Consider the following 12,501-nt stretch of genomic DNA (forward strand, 5'->3'; position numbering starts at 1 on the left):
CATGTTTAAGTAATCTAGTGATCTCACGCAGGGCCTATTCAAACTCTATTCAGTCCACAGGTCATCCAACCTCACACATGACAATTAGTATGATACAAAACAATACACTACAACTCTACAAACCTGATGCGATGTGCAGTATAGCAGGATGCATGCTGTTTGTTGTATTTTCTTTTTTTATTAAGTGCTCAGTAGATTTCTGTCCTCACCTACAGCTCTGTTTTTGTGATTCAGACTCCAGGTCAAAAAACATGCATGCCTTATTTAAACCAGTACAGAGTAACTTTAGTGACTCTCTGTAAGCCTGCTCACAGCAAGGGCACATGTTTTTCAATCAAATAAAAACATCCAAATGAATAAACTAACTTTATTTTTGAGTATTTTTTATGCAAAAAGTTTCAATGTAGCACTCTCCAGTTTTCCTGGCCATTCCAAGTTGTCGTGGCCTGATGTTGTCAGATCTCAGAAGCTAAGCAGGGCTGGGGAGGTCTCCGTTTTTGGTTTTGTTTTGTTTTTTTTGGCAGTAAAAATGGTACTGGCCGAGGACTGGGCAATGACATGTACAGATGCAGCAGGCTCTGGAGAATAGAATTATACAAATAAGTCAATTTGGCCAAAAAAATGAATGAAGCAGTCATGTCCAATCAGGCCAGATCCTGAATGATACATTCATTTAGTTGGATGAGAACTATAAAGAACCAGGGCCACACAATTTTATCCAAACATTGTTCAAAGGGAATTTTGTGGAAACAACTGTGCCTACTAACTACCAGTGTCTATGTCAATCCTTCTCCGATCATTTACAATGGCTCTGGTGTGAAGGTGCTGAAATTGCCTGTCGCCCTCAGCCAGACGACAAGCAGAAGTAAAAGGTAAATGGTCACAGCATTTTTCCACCTCCAAGGCACTCAAAGCGTTTTATATCAAAGAACCACTCACCCGTTCACACACACAGTCAGGTGGGTTTAGTATTTTGCCCAAGGACACAACAACGGCATCCATCTGTGCGAGCTGGAATCACATCGCCAACCTGTGGGTCAGTGGATCTGTCCGCTCAAGCAGTGATGTTTATGTCGAGAGCGGGATTTGAACCGCCAACCTTCAGATCAGTGGACAAACACTGAGTAATTCTATCATGAAAGTAGAAAAAATGTTTTGCTTTTGTTGCTGATAACATTCACTGAATCCAATTTCCCACCCTGTATATTTTTCTAAAAGACTACCAGTTTTTAGATTCAGGTTAATCTTTATCCAAATTAATAAATATATTTCAGTGAATTTGCGCATAAACCTTGAGGCACTTTACACATGCAGTTTTCACCCCTCACATGCTTTAATACAGTAAAATACTGTTCAAACCTCAAATTCCACAGCCAATCAAATGTGTGGGAGACATGCAATCATCTCTTCCTTTCAGTGTGTGGGATTTTGAACCTGAGGCCTGTTAGAATACACTTGCAAAGTTTTTATTTTAGCAAAGTTACTTGATACATAGGTTAAAAGTCCTATCTCACACAACTTAGACAAACTTTATTGATTTACAAGGGAAATTACTTAATTACAACATTGGTTCTTTTGAGTTTTCAGCCATGTTATAATGTTTTACCTCCTCAAAAACAGACCAGGAGTTGTGTTTTGTTTCATTCACACATGTTTGATTAACTCTTTATTATTAGTCTGTCTATTTTTCTAAAGCTCAAAATACTGTATTCCACCTTGTGATGTCATGTAGTGGTAGTTTTCAAGTTACCAGCTACCTTTTACCATCCAAATAATTCTAATGAAAGTGTATGGAGTTTAAAAACACAGTTCAGCACTTCCTATATTACCACATGGCATCACAAGGGCTGTTTTAAGAGAAGAACTCAGCCTAAATCTGCAGGGTTTGTCTGTTAAACCTGTGTGAATGAAACGAAACACAACTCCAGGTCTGTTCATGATGAGGAAACATTATAACATAGATCAGAAAATAGTGTAATATGGGATCTTTAACTCTGTAATGAGGAACATTCTAGACCAGAAGTCTCCAACTTTTTTTTACTCTGGTGAGCTACCTTCACAAAACGAAAATGCCAAAGAGCTACTTTTAGCACTTACAAGCAAGCTTTATATGGGGTACAGTTAATCTTGTGCACTAATCGAGACCAAGACCTGTCCGAGACCACATGGTCCAAAGACCAGGACAAGACCAAGACCTCTGAGGGTCGAGACCGAGACAAGACCAAGACTTTTAAAGTCCGAGACCTAGACAAGACCGAGACAAGACCAAGACCACAGCCCACCGAGACCAAATCAAGACCGTCTTTGTCATTTTCTACATCTATTTTTATTTTACAGTTATTTTGGCACATTTACTGTATATCAGTGTTTTAAGAATCTATCTCCGTTTTATCTGATAAATGATCATTTAAGCCTAACATAGGCCAAGCAAACTGTACTGCACTTAAACACTCTGCGCCCCTTTTTTGGACCCTCACCCACAGTTTGAGAACCCCTTCTTTAATCCCACTTCCACGGACACGTTACAGAAAACAACTTCAAAATGAATCAAGTGGGTTTTTTCAAGTTTGTAACATTTATAGTTACATTATCTTACTATCTTACTTTGCAGTGATATTTAGCAGCTTCTGCACATTTACTGGCCCTAATGAAATACAATGGCACTCGTCAAGTGTTAGATCTCGAGTCCTAGTGCCATCAAGACTGAGACCAATACCGGTCTCAAGTACTACGACACTAGTTAATAAAACATAAACCATTTTTCATTTATGAGTGCACAAATCAGAAATCAAAGTGATACACTTAGAATAGAAATAAATGTAATTTGAGTAATTCATCACAATATATATAATTCATAAACCCCTTGGCGGGCAGGAGGTGGAAAGCTACTGGCAGATTTTCTCTACATTATGTTCATTTAATCCAATTTACAGACAGATAAATGTCCTAATATGTGGCTCTGCGTCAGTATTTATCTGCGGAGTCATTTGTCTGTGTCTGTGTCTGTACTGTCCCTGAACACACCCCCAGAGTCACGTGTGTTTGTTTACACCCGCAGACACAGATCCAAACACTGGGATTATATTCTTTTTACAGACAATCGGTTTGAGTCTGGATTAAAAGGACATTTATTAGTGCAGACTTGTGATGTGAGGAGAAGCCTGTGTGAGCGGTGAGTGTTGGAAATATGTCGACTTTGAAGCTAGTTTTTGGTTAGCGATTAGCTGCTGTAGCTCCCGCACATAAACAGGCTGTTTTCTATTGGCCTATTGTAAAGTGACTATATTGGCCATATATTTGTTACTGGACCTGCATTGATCTGTAAATGAGCTGTGAATAGAGGTGTGAATTATGAAATTTGCGCATATAATTAATTACCGCGGCGCACACGCATTTACGGCTAAAGGATAATAGCGATTGTTTATTTACTCACTAGCAGTGAACGGTAAGCGGAACTGGCTCTTAGAGAAGGCTCTTTGAACGACGGGAGCCTGATCCTTATTGGGAGTCGTGTTTTCTCTTTCTCTCACTTTTTTCTCTTCACGTCGTGTGCAGACTTGTGGTAGTTTGACAGCGGCAGCGGCTAAAAACAAAACTTTCAAAAATCTGCGTGTGCATAGGGTTAAAAAAAAAAAAACGTGCATAAATATATTCAGCATAAAATAAATAAACCAGGACTAATCTTGGGGTCGAGAGAGGGAGAGAGATAGAGACCGAGTCCCGACACTCAGTCCTGGTTAAGTTCTGGTTTAGTCCTGTTTTACACATGGTTTAGATCTGTTTTAGTCCTGGTTTAGTCCTTTTTCAGTCCTGGTTCAGTTCTGGTTTAGACCTGCTTTAGACCTGCTTTAGTCCTATGACATATCATGTAAAGAGGCAGAATAACAATAAATGTTGCCTAAATAAACACAGTTTAAAATCCACAAGAGCCAAACCTAAGTTTTTTTTAAATAATTCAAGATTTACACTGAATTTTTACATCACTAAATATATCGGCGATTATATCGGCTATCGGCAGCTTCGACTCACATTATATCAGTATCATATCGGCCACAACAATCAATCGGTCGGGCTGTACCTTTAATGCTCAAACAGCTACCTATTTTTACTCCATCCACAGTAAAAAATGAAATAAATCATTTTTGTTTAGGCCTAAGAGCAGGTCCATATAGGTCCCTAGCCCCTTTGAGTAAAGTGCATGGGGGACCACTGGCTCCTTTCAAATCTCCATAGACTCAATTAGTCCAGTCACTTCCCTCCACTGCATGCCATTAACCAGTGCAAGTCCTGAGAAATTATATATTTATATATAAAACTATGTATTCAACCATAATGTTAAGACTAGCATTTCAGTGACGTGAGGGACAGTGTTAAAGGTCCATTGTGTAATTTTGCCTGATATAACAGTTTGACAGTATGACATTAATTATATTTATTTCCATGGTAACGCCACCAGGCCAAGTTAAAGTAATATCTATGGAAATGCTTCCATGCGTACAGTATGAATACATGTTTTTTGTAGAACTTAGGAGCAGTAAAAACACATATTTCCATGGTAGTCCAGTGAGGTTCATTTGGTCTTCCCATAATTTATGTTGTTGTCCAAACAAAAGACAAAATAAAACTGGAGCATAAATGTAATGTACATATATTGGGAAAACAGAGAGGGCGTTCAGTGCACGGAAAAAGGAACATATTACAGAATGTGAGAAGGAAACAGCAAAGGCATTATGGACTGGAACAGCACAAACATCACTGGGACAAAGAAAAACAAACACTGTTGCTATATTAAAGAGACAATCGAAATGTGTAAACGTGGCCACAGGACTATAAACCGTGACGAGCGGGCTTTTTTACTCTCACACACCTGGAATACTGTCCTGCAGGAAGTGGGACTACAGATGGCGCTGTCGTCCTGCCTCCACCAGTAGGAAGACAGCGCCAAAACCTGTATAAATCAGCTGAGTGACATGACACATCAACATCATGTGAGCACTCTGAGGAAGTCCCCAGGGAGCAGTCCAAACCGTCAAACCGTCAACCGCCATGAAAACAAACTCTTGGTCTGAACATACAGGTATTTCCATGGTACGTAAGATACATGGACATGTTAACGTGCTTACAGTGAATGCATGTTTTTTTGTAGAACTTAGGAGCAATAAAAAGATGAATGTGATACCATTCAAGGCAAAGCAATATCATCACCATGGAGACAAGCAAGGGGCAAAGCCTCTGCCACAAACATTACACAGTGCACCTTTAAAGAGCGTATAACAGGTTTTCATGTTTTTCTAACTATTATTTAGTTTGGTGGTAAATTTTCTTCATAGTTTTACATTTAATTAGCAATTTGTGCAGAAAAAAATGCTTTTGATAAGGAAATACCATTATAACATAGATCAGAATGTAGAGTGATATGGGCTGTTTAAGTACATACAAGTCCACAGGGGGCTGTCATTCTGCGGTTACAGCAGGTTTGTTTCCTTGCTTTGTCAATAACTAGGTGATAAAATGGTGTGTAGAGACCGCTGACCTCCTAATTAAAAGTCAGGGTTAATGACTGAGTGGTTAAGCCTGTAAACTAATGGCGTAATTAGACCTCCTGACAACAGCCACAGATCAGTCATTTATTATAAGACTGATGGGTAAAAAGTTAGGAAGGAAAAGATTAAAGTACGAGTTTGAAAACTTCTGTTCTTGGAGATGTTCTTGTTTAAAAATAAAATGAAAATAAAATTGGCACAAAACTTTTAGAGACCAACAAGCAGCCATAGGTATGAAGAGTAGACAAAAATTGTACTCAAAAAAGTAAGATTAATGTTACTTAAAAATAGTATTACTCAAGTAGAAGGACAAAGTAGCTGCTGGTGAATGAGCTGGATTTTTGTGGTGGAAAATGAGGCCAAGGTGTCACAGAAATCAGAAGAATAGAGGTGAATTGGAAGAGAGTCAGGAGGTTTTGTGACGTTAGTGATGAGAGAGAAAAGGGCTTTGGAATTCTCTTCGTTTGTGCTGATTAAACTGGCAAAATAAGTGAGTTTGGCTTTGGAGATGCTGTCTTTGTAGTGGAGAGAACGGTTTGTGTACGTGTCTTTGTGAACAGTCAGTTTGGGTCAGTTAGAGTCTTTCGAGTTGGCGGCCTTTTGCTGCGAGTGAACTAAAGTACTGTGTGAGTGAATGAGACAGATCTGGTTTTGAGTGGTGCAAGAGTGTTGAGAATGTTTTGGAGAAGCATGTTGTAATTTAAGACTAGGTGATCTGGAGCTGCAAAACTGTTAGGGTTGGATAGGCTTCTGATCTGATCCTTAAAGAGACAGTTTGGAATTTTGGACATAGGACCTCATTTCCTAGTGAGCCAGAGTGTTGGAGACGTGGGGAGACACTTTTTAAAAGATTCCATCCAATCCTTGTATTTGCAGAGGTCGCTGGTGCTAGGCTAGCCCATGTCAATGGCCATAGTTAGCCTGCCACTAAAAAAGTCTTACTCACTCCACAAAGGACCCAAACCAAAACAATTATAACGCCAGACTGTCGATGTGAATGTTTGTGTTGATAGAATAATTTTACAAGTATAACCAACCTTGCATTTGAAGATTTATGGATTTATGGATGTAAACAAGTCATATATGAATTTTATCAAGGGGAAAGACGTTATTGCTCTTCTTCCTACGGGATTTGGTGCATTACGTATGTCACGACCAAATAGCAGCGATTGGTTAAATTAAAAATATATCGGCTTACTGTCGAGTGAACGAATCTTAATGCTGCAAGGTCAGACGGTTTCCACGAAATGAAACCGACTGATGAATCAGGCTAATTGTATACTGGTAAATGGTCACATTTTTCCACCTTCAGGGCATTCAAAAGTCTTCACAACAAGGAACCACTCACCAATTCACACATTCACACACCAGTGTACGCAGACACTAGAGGCAAGGTGGGTTGCCAAAGGACACAAGGACAGCATTCACCTGTGGGAGCTGAGATCTCACTGCCCACCTTCCGATCAGAGGACAAACGCTCTTACCAATTGAACTACTGTCGCCCAACACTGTGTCCACAGTTATTAGGCAAATGGGTATTTTGAGGATATCATAATTTTGATGCATATTCTCCAACTCCAAGCTGTATAAACTTGAATTCTTAATGGATTTAAGCGGATCCGGTGATGTGTATTTGTCTGAAGAGGGAGAGTGTGGAGATCAACACCCTATACCAAGATGTGCAGAATTATTACACTGCTTCTTTTCCTCTGGCAAAATGGAACAAAAAAGCAATTTAACTGTCTCTGAAAAGTCAACAATTGTTAAAAGTTCTTCAGAGGGATGCAGCACTCTTGAAACTGCAAAGATATTGGGGTGTGATCACAGAACCATCAAACGTATGCTGGAACTGCAACCTACCTGGAGTGCCCAGAAGTACAAGGTATTTCTTGCTCAGAGATGTGGCCAAGGTAAAGAAGGCTGAAACATGACCACCAGTGGACAAGAAACATAAACTGAAGCGTCAAGACTGAGCCAAGAAAAAACTGAAGACATATTTTTCAAAGGTTTAATTGATTGATGAGATTAGAGTGACTCTTGACGGACCAGACGGATAGGCCTGTGGCTGGATCATTAATGGGCACAGAGCTCCACTTTGACTCAGACGCTGGCAAGGAGGTGGAGGTGGGGGTACTGGTACTGGCTGGTATGATTAAAGATGAGCTTGTTGGACGTTTTCAGGTTGAAGACTCAAAACAAACTCCCAAACCTACTGCCAGTTTTTAGAAGACTCTTTCTTCCATGGCATGCACCCAAGTACTCCACTGTGTGTCTAGCCAGTAAAGGCCTTTTGGATGAAAAAATAATGACAAGGCCTTCGCCTGACCTAAACCTTACTGAGAACTTTCTTTCACCTATTGATTTACGGTGAAATACAGTGTCTGGAGGTTAGAAAAGCTGACATCAACAGATCAAGAAAGAGACAGACTCCATGAATGGAAGGCTTATGACCAATTGAGAAGAAGGGCAGCTATATTGGTCACAGATTTTTTTATTTTTAAATGTCAGAAATGCACATAAATAGCTTCCTGATAATTGTGCACACATAGATTTTCTCCTACAAAAGCCACAACTTCTCTTTTACTTTCTTAAATATTCAGTTTTGAGGTTTATGAACATTTTACATTGACCCAGAGCACTCTAGTTGTTCAGTTATAAAATGAATCCTCATAAATACAACTTGCTTAATAAGTATGCACACAGTATAATTGACATTTAAAGGTGCTATATTACACAAAATTGACTCCTGTGAGCTTTTAGCCATGTTAGAATGCTATTACCAAATCAAAACATACATGGAGTTGTGTTTTGTTTCATTCACACATGTTTCAGTAATGCTGCTATTAGTCTGTCTACATTTCCAAAGCTCAGAATGCCTTGTGATGTCATGAAGTGGTAGTTAACAGCGACCATTTACCTTTACTTCAGCAGAGATTGGCAATTCAAGCACTGAAAATCGCTCATAAACTCATCACAGTGAATAATTAAGATACTCAAAATGTATAAAGTTAAATGATGAATAACTTTGGACCACCGCAAACTATTTCAAATGAACTACTTCTGTTTTACACGTTTTTAAAGCTGTGTTCAGGTACACTGCCTTTAATTGGAGAGGTTCAGAAACTTGACGGTGTACAAACCCACATAGACATATTTTTACCAGTTAAATATATTCCAGAGGCTGCTGTGAGTCATGCTGGGTGCACTCAAGGTTAAAATGCACTTCCAAGGCATAAATTACCAACAACCTTTGAAAGGGCTATTACTCCAGCTGTCATTAAAAACTAAAAGACAGACCATTTATAAAGTTAAAGATTTGGGGAAAATATTTAATAGTGATTTTTTGACAGATTGCGATTGTATTTGCTATTTACTGTGGTTTAATAATAGAATACTGTTTGAAGTAAGGTCTCCAAAAATCAAATACTACTCGATACAAAAACGAGGAACTACAAAAAAACACTCAGACTTATTTGAACAGGTATCAATACTAAAAAAAAGTCACAGATATAAGGCCACATGGGACTATAAAAGAACACACTCAAATTTAATGTTGGAAATCACATTCTATTGTCTAAAGAAACAGCATTTTTATGATCATTGTTGTAATGAAAAGCGTTTATACACTAATTGTGGTAAATAAGAAGCATATTCGGAATGCATAAGCTAAGTGAGGAATAACTTTGGACCACTGCAACCATTTAAAATAAACTACTTCTGTTTTTCACATTTTTAAGACAGTAAAAATCAGGGTGTAGGTTTAAATAAGAGAAGTTCCAGACCCACCATTTTATTATAGACTACTGTTTGTTCTGTATTCATTGTTCAATTTAATTATTACTTTTTCATTCTTACAATAATTAGTAGCCGATACCATATACAACAATAATTTTCAAAAATACCTTTGTCTTTATCACATCATTGACATCAGTACCTGCTAGGAACAAGACACCAAAGTTCACCCACTGAATAAACATGCACCCACTCTATTTGCATTACAAGACATTATGAAACACTCGGAAATGAACTCTGAATGAATGAATACAAATAAATAAATGGGAATGTTCTGTTGTTTGATATTAAAGCTCCCATATTACAAAAAAAATGACTGGAGTGAGTTTTAAGCCATGTTATAATGTTACTTCATTAAAAATATACCTGGAGTTGTGTTTTGTTTCAATCACACATGTTTGAGTAACCTGTTATTAGTCTGTTTACATCTCTAAAGCTCAAAATGTTCTATTCCACATTCTGATGTCATGAAGTGGCAGTTTCCAAGTCAATAGCTACCTTTTACCTTTACGTCAGTAGAGATTGGCAATTCCAGAGCTGAAATTGATCCAAATGATTCTAGTGAAGGTCTATGGAGTTTAAAAACACACTGGAGCACATTCTATATCACCACATGACATCACAAGGTATAACAGGGTGTTTTTCATTTGAAAGAAGAGCCATATTTGCAAGGTTAGTGTGTTAAACGGGAATGAGACTTATGTTTGTGATGAGGAAACAACATTATAACATAGATCCGTTCAAAAATATAGTAATATGGGCCCTTTAAAAGTATCTGTCTTGTATTTATCTTTTTATAGCTCAAAAATACCTTCAAAATCATGTATTTTTAGAGTGAGTGAGGTTGCTGCTCCACAGATTTGAGCTGTAACTTAGCCTGGTTGGCATCACCTTGTCTCCATAGAAGTAAATATGTTTAATGTCATACTACGAAACACTCCAAAGCAATCACATCTCCATGGAGATAAACAGGCAGCTGACCCTCTTTTTTTCCCTGAACATTAACAATACAGACTTTTAATAATTGCAATTTAACACAAAATAGTCTGAATTTTGCTCCAAACCACATACTTTTACTGACAGAAGATTAGGTGTACACTTCTCCATTACAACTTATTGAAAATCTGGAAAATCAAACAGACTTACTAATCAATATGAGAACTAGGATTGAAACTAGACTCATTTGAGCTGGTATTGATACTAAAAAAGTCACATTCACAGGACAGAAAAGAGCCTTTTGAATGATCTTGAGCTGTATCAGAACAAGTATAAGAGCACATAGACTAGTATATGCTCACTGACCACTATGGAACCTACCTGGACCACTGAGGGATTACACAGATGCAAGACCAAATGTGAATATAACAAAAAAAAGTACAGATTTAATTTAAAGATTGTGGTATTGGAATCGGTATCGAGTCCATTCCCTAGTATTGAGAATAGCCTATCTCCTTTTTAGGGCAATGACATAAGCAGGTGACATTTAGTGCAAAGGTACAAATCACGTCTTCTGTCACTGGACTCTGATCCATACGGGGAAATCATTCACTAATACGCGCGTTTTTATGCGTTAAACCCAAAAACTAGTTAAGTACTGCTTCTGTTTTAACGCGAATGTTGACGTGTTGGTTCAAATTAACGTAAATTTTTTTTTTTTTTAAATAGCTAAATAAAAATAGGCCTATATGTTACGTAAAATATTGTTTAAAATACGTGACAGTGGCGGGGATTGATGAGTATAACCAGTCTGAAAGAACATTGTTGAAGGAAAAAAAAAAAAAAAAAAAAAACTAAAAAAAAAAATAAATATTCAAAATACACAATCAAAACACATTACCAATCATTTAAAAAATAAAAATTAAAAATTTCTAATTAGTTTAATGTGCAAAGTCGTTATAGGTCATTCAGAGTTGTTGCCAAATAACGTCAATTTTATCTTTCTTTTTTTTTTTTTTTTCTGTTTTTCCCAATTACAGTGAAGTGAAGTAAGTAATTTTAGGCTATATATTGTATCTTTAAATATAAAATGCGTGGTTATAGTTATTTAGGCTCAATAATCAGTGCGCAAAAAGTTCGTGCCAAGCCTTGTGAGAATGGTGCGAATCCACGGACAATCTGGCACGCGTGAAACCTCCACAAATCGTTATCTAAAAGCTAAATTTGCTCAACATAACATTCCCCTCATCATATTTATAGCTCCCAAACCGAAACATACATTTTTACGCACTTACTTCAACCGCCGCGCTTCATCCGTGCGTCAGATCCATCGCTGCGTGTCCTCCTTCAATGGCACACGAACCTCTCCATCTATGCACCTGCTCCGATGCGCCGACCTTTACGCACGGACGTTTGCCAGAAGTCGCGCGCTCCCCTTCTCCCCTTCACCTTCACGACAAGCGAGTTTCTCTGAGCGTTTTTTTTTTTTTTTTTTTTTTTTTTTTTTTAACGAAGCATCCGCGCGTAAATCCGAGTGGGCTTTTTTGGAGAGGAGCGAGCGCGTGGTGTTGGAGAGTGCGCGCGAGTGGGAACAGGGACGTTTTGGCACTGAAGCGGCAATAGAGGAGAGGAAGAGAGGGATAGAGGGATAGAGAGAGAGAAAAAGAGAGAGAGAGGGAGAGAGAGCTCGTACGTCACCATATACGTGCTGCGTCGGTGTTCTTCGGCACATCCACACTTTTGAGTCACGCATGAGTTACGTATCGGTGACAGAACGATCAGCGGGACACCACACCAGCGGAGTGGCATCAGACCGTAACGCGCCTCTCTGAACTGGCCCCGGACTTCGCGCTCGACAGGCTCCTATGATTTTTTTATTTTTTTTTTCCTGCAGATTGCGTAAAAGCTATGACCAAAGTGCTCCCAAAACTCAATTTATGCCTTAAGCGATAGTGGAGACAAGAAGGAGGAGACGTTTATACAAAAATTGCATAAAAATAATTTGTAGATGTCAGATTTATTAACATGCAATAAATCAAATTGACTGTAAACAATAACAGGCAAGAAAGTTAAAGTTAAGTATATCCATTGTAGGCTAAACACTGTCCAAAAAGCTATCTTTGGTTTTGATCTTAAATCCATGTTTTAATTTGTTATCTCCTCAAAAACAGTTTGAGTAACTCTGGTTTATGGTCTGTTCCAACTTGTGATGTCATGGAGTGGTAGTTTT

At 38.3% G+C, this 12,501-nt stretch overlaps 1 protein-coding gene across 2 annotated transcripts in view; it reads right to left on the minus strand.

Annotated features, from left to right (window-relative positions):
- Positions 1–12,089, minus strand: part of sstr2a (somatostatin receptor 2a) — a 46,005-nt gene extending 33,916 nt beyond the window's left edge. Inside the window, exon 1 of one of the 2 annotated variants that reach the window (XM_020939705.2) lies at positions 11,567–12,089. The gene's annotated coding sequence lies outside the window, so the exon portion shown is untranslated. Of the gene's footprint in view, positions 1–11,562 lie in introns of both variants that reach the window. The other variant, XM_020939706.2, reaches the window with a different exon arrangement.
- Between the last annotated feature and the right edge of the window lie 412 nt (positions 12,090–12,501).

This window comes from Boleophthalmus pectinirostris, unplaced genomic scaffold (assembly GCF_026225935.1).
Source record: "Boleophthalmus pectinirostris isolate CB_2022bp ecotype Guang Dong unplaced genomic scaffold, ASM2622593v1 HiC_scaffold_14, whole genome shotgun sequence".
NCBI classification, from domain to species: Eukaryota; Metazoa; Chordata; class Actinopteri; order Gobiiformes; family Gobiidae; genus Boleophthalmus; species Boleophthalmus pectinirostris.